Source organism: Mesoplodon mirus (assembly GCF_964341445.2).
Source record: "Mesoplodon mirus genome assembly, chromosome: 7".
NCBI lineage: Eukaryota > Metazoa > Chordata > Mammalia > Artiodactyla > Ziphiidae > Mesoplodon > Mesoplodon mirus.
Window position 1 is genome coordinate 85,349,567 of NC_138983.1, and position 5,585 is coordinate 85,355,151.

Consider the following 5,585-nt stretch of genomic DNA (forward strand, 5'->3'; position numbering starts at 1 on the left):
GGTATGCCCTATGAACCCCTTTTAGCTTAGCCATAATAAAATGTACAGCATCACCCTCCCCCACCTCTGTTTTTCCTACACTTTAGAGCAGCAGCAAGGATGGCATTTCCAGCTCTGTGTGTGTAGGTGGGGGGAGTATCAGGGAGGCTGCTGAGGGCTGTGTTGAGTCCAGTCCCATATAAATGAATGGCTGCGTTCATGGGTCACCTACCTTCCACTCTATGTTAACCCCAGAGAAGGAGTTTTGGATGAATGGAATAGGGGTGTGACTGTGGGTAGTAACTATCTGATGGTCAAACACTGTGAATTTAGGGTGGGATGTAGGTGTAGAAAAATCCTTGGATCCAAGGAAGGAGGCAAAGTGGTACCAGACTCCCATAAATTGCAGTTCTGAAAGAACAGCCCCCTGACATACAACCACCATCTAAAGGCCTAAAGGGGAGGAAAAGTTAAGGGTCCAGTAGCTCACCATGGCCCCACGCCAGGGTCTCTACTCTATTCCAACTTTAAGATCACAGACCTAGAGAAACCACCTTTAGGTCAAAACAGAAGGTCAAACTTATAGAAGTAAAGCAAATCAGGGAAGGTGAATCTCTTAATACTATATTTAATAAGCTTACACATCATCACCTCTTGACTTTTAGAAAGGATAACTTAACAATAGGTGTAAAAGCCAGGACTAGGGAACTTGGGATGTGACTCCTAGTCTGGTGACCTTCACATAAACACATGGCCCAAGGACTGCTCCAGGGGAGAGGTGGGGACTGGCTTGTGATTGTGTAGTAAGCCTTGCCTGTCTCCCAGTCCTTGATCACCCCAGAGCCTGGCAGGTGAAGAAGCAATCAGACAGGATTTGTGGTGGTGTGGAGGTGACCTGTGCAAAGTGGATGGGGCAGGGTGCAATCCAGGAGTGTTCCACTGATCTGCTTCTGGCACAGCTTTTCTTGTCTCCTGACCCCCGTCCATATGGAAAAGCAGGGAGATGAGGAAGAATTTCTCTAGAGTGATTTGGTATTTTCTGCCATGTGCAGGGCGCATGGTGGACACAGCTCCAGGTGGTGTCTTTCTCATTGTGGAGATTTCTGTTCCAGCTGATGCCCCTGATCCAGATGACAACAGAAATGGACCCCATCCCCCATACCTGTCAGGCCCCTCAACACGTGGAAATGCTGTGACCTGGGGTGGAGGGGGCAGAGTGAGCACAGGACTGCTCACACCCCTGGTTTCTCCCTGGAGCCAGGCCCTACCTCTGGGCCCCGATTCCCAAGGCAGCCTCCAGAATGGGCAGAGCAGTGAGAGTGAAGCCAGGACTTGTGGGAGGGGTCGGTACCCAGAGGAAAGAGTTGACAGGGCTGGGACCTGAGCCTGGCTGCTGCTGGGTCCTCTCAGGGGCACCCAGAAGTGAGTTCTGGGAATATGGGGAAGCTGGACTTGGACCCCCCTGGCTCCTGCTGGGAGAGTGCCACAGACAGGTGATGCTGATGGAACAGCAAGAAAACAGAAAGAAGCAAGTCCCTTTGCCCTTCTCTTGCTGCTCCGTCATCCATAAGGTACAGTAAGACAAGAAATTGAGAGACCAAAAGAAAAAAAGAAATGGAGAGACCCAGAGACAATACACAAAGACTTCACGGACACACCTCTCGAGAGACTTCTCATGCAAACACCTTTCTCAGAGATCACATACTGAGACCTCACACAGGGACCTCATGTTGCTTCACAGACCCTCAGACAGAAACCTAGCACAGATTTAACAGATTTCCCAGAGATACCTTCCAAAGGGACCTCATACAGAGACTTCACACAGAGATCTCACCCAGAGACCTCACATCTATTCTTCAGTATCCATTGACAAGTCTTTCTTAGTGAATATGAAACCACTTAGCAAACTGGCAGCATGATAAATATATTATCAGTTGTGCCCCTCTGAGATCCACCAGACACTCACTGTCAGCATTACTCTAAATGGGGAAATATTTGAGAAGTTTTGTTCTTCTGGAATGTCACTGCCTCTGAACAAAAGAATTATACATTCCAAATGTAGATTTTCAAATTTCATTCTTAGGTGTTCATTAGCTTGAAGATCACATATTACATTATTTTATTTTTATTTATTTTAGAAGAATGAAGAAAATAATGTTTATTTCTTAGAAATGCACGTAGTACTCTACTTTTTTATTTTAAAAGATTTTTATTGGAGTATAGTTGAGTTACAAATTTGTGTTAGTTTCAGGTGTACAGCAAAGGGAGCCAGTTATACATATACATATGTCCACATTTTTAAAAGATTCTTTTCCCATAGAGGCCATTACAGAGTATTGAGTAGAGTTCCTCGTGCTATACAGTAGGTTATTATTACCTATTTTGTATATAGTAGTGTGTATATGTCAATCCCAATCTCCCAATTTATCCTTCCCCCCTTATCTCCTGGTAACCATAAGTTTTCATTTGTACTCTTTTTTTAGGAGAATCACAAATTTTAAGCACAGCTAAAACACTGTCAGTCTCCAGTGAGAGAAAATATTTGTCCAGTTTAGTTATCATCCAGTCAAATGGTATCTGGCACATTTTTTCCTTTATTGAGGACAGAACTTAAACTTGAGATGGCTTACTTGTTTCCTTTGGAAACATAAGAAAAACCTGCAACAAAGGTACTCTAGGAATGAAATAAACCAAGAAAGAAGCATCCGGACTCACATTCACTTCCCAGAGGGCTGTGTAACTAGCACGTTATTTTGCACATAATAGCTTGCATCAGGTTTGTGGGGTTTGCTTTAGTTTTTAACAGGCCAATAATCATGTGAGGATTTTTCACAAGTCAAATTTCTGGTTTTAAATTTTACATTCTGGCAAAAGTATGCTTCTGAATATTATTTTATTTCTTAAAATGTGGTAATGCCCTAAAATGATATTACACAATCATAACGTTCAGCTAACATACTTAAAAAGATGGGCTATTAAGGATTCATTCTTCAATAATTCTATGAAATGCACATTTTCTAAGACATGCAGTTAGGATCCATTTTATATTCATTATAGGGTTAACACATTGCTTTAAAAATTTTTGAAAGATTATAAAATATATGACTTAGCCTATGCTTGACATTATACATGTTACCTCATAAAATTACTGAGGGAAGGATATCTTAATATCTGAATTGAAGGTAGTGTACATTTAATCTACATTTGGCTTATAACAATGAATAATGAAAGGCTTTCATTTATTATATAGCTCACACTTTCCAAAGGGTACACTTCTAAAAGACTACTGATTTCTCACTGCTAATAAGCAACCTATTGTCCTTGCCTTGGTAAAATCTATTTTAATGACAGCTGGTTCTCTCCCAGATTATCCATTGGTATTACAGCGTCACGGTCTTTTAAGAGGAGCAGGGCTGACACGAGGACTCTTTGGGCTTATTTCTACAAGAAATTTAGTTTTTCTATTCTCCTAATTAAAAAATGGATAATTATTAGTTTTTCACTTTACTCCCTTATGTCGTTGAATCAGAAAACAATGGACTATGGTCATGTATGTCATCTAATACTCTATCAGATCACTTTTTTTTAAATAGTGCAGCTTACTCAGGTAAGTTTGCTGATCAGAACAAAATGGAATCAATTAGGAAAAAGTTCATACAGGAAAATATCCTTTTCAAAGTTGACTATTTTAACACAGTTAAATAAGCGATTATTTTTTAATCCTTTGAGTTAAAATTGTCCAGGGTGGCCAAGAAAGTCTGGAAACATGACAAATGTCCATAAAAGCACTTTATTACTATAATACGTTGAATGTGTTGCTCCTCATTATTAATTCACAGTTCATTAAGCTGGGCAAAATTACAACGAACAATGTGCATTAAAGCAAAATTCCCATCAATCATTTTCCATCTGTCATACATTCTGTCAGATGATTTGTGTGTCTAATTTTCATGGAAAAACTTGTACCTTTACTCCAGAATAAGAAATCAAGGGGGATCAATCTATTAAAAAGATATTAATATTCCCAGACTCTGTGGCCTTCAGTATTTTCTTTTTAAGAAGATTCACCTAGTGCAAATCTTATAAATATTTTTACCATTTAATATGCCCAGACAAAATGGATACAAAAATTAGATAAAAGAGAAAACAACAAAAACAGATCCCCTTTGTTTTCAAAACATTTGATGTTTACATCAAAATATTTTGTTGAAAATGAAGTGATTTTTAATCTATAGTTAAAAGACACTATAATGATATTTAGAACATATTACAGATCCGGATTTTTACAAATAGATTTTTATTTAAAACAGGTCTCACACTGATATCAATAAACCAGGCACTCTAGAACAAAATGTGGAGAGATGGCAATTATGCGATGACTTCTTAATACTGCAAGGGAAAAAGATTTTTTCCAAAGTAGTCCATCTACAATATTAACCCTTAAGATCTACTCCCCTTGATAGGTTTCAATATTATTTTCTCTTTTATACACATTGACTTTATAATTAACTCCTACAGGAGGACATTTCTGGAAATGTTCCCAGATATCTACAGCCACACTTTCGGTCATGATCACACCATGGAAAAAGTAGGGAACATCCAGATCCTGATGATCCAGGGGTTTCATAATTACCCCTTTGAGGTCAGTCAGAATCATCATCATTCCCAGAACAGGGTCGGTCTTTACATTTGTGCCCCGAGACATGCAGATTGTAACACTACCCACCCAAAGGCAAGTTGTCTTCCTTACTCAGGTTTGCAGGGGCACCACTCACTGTGGTAGCTAGAAGAGTCCGTTGCCCCCAGCCCGGACCTGCATTCTGTACTCTCCACACACACATCGTACTGCAGATATACCAGTGGTGCTGATGAAACTTCCAGAAAGCTATAAAATAATGCGTGCCAGGCACGGTAGATGAGGATTTAGAAAATGCTAACATCTTCTCTAGGAAATAAAGGTGACATACCTATGTGGCTTTAAGCATTTTTGTGCATTAGCTGGCCCCCTGGATCTGGGAAAAAGCATCTGATTTTAAAGTTTCTCAGCCTCATTCTCTGCAATGAAATCTGAAGCTCTTCCTTCCTTCTCTGAGTCCCGAAGCTGGAATTGATACAGTCTGCTCTCTGTGATTTGTCTCTACCATTTGTTTCCAGTGACCACTTCAACTCAGATATCTCTCAATTCAGGGATCACTCCTAAACTTCAGGACGAAGGTCACTGCCCTTTTCATTCCCACCACAGTTTTATGCTAGTAACCCTTTACCGTGTCAATAAACTTATTTTGTAGAATGTGCCCCCTGGACTCCACCTGCTAAATCTGTTTTGTGGGCAAATCATTTGTTACTTAGCTAAACAAATTTTATAAAATCATATTTCATAAAATTGTATTTTATAAAATGTTACTTTCTTATTTCTTATTTATAAAATTGGTAAATCCAGGGATTTAGGCTTAATTATTATTTTTAAAAATGTTGGTACTCATTTTGCCAATTTTTCTTTTTACATATATCAGAAAATATGTTAAGAACTCAACTGTGAAGATACCACTATTTTTATTTTTTCTCACTTTTTGTACACAAGAAACAAGAAAGTTTGTTCCTTGGAA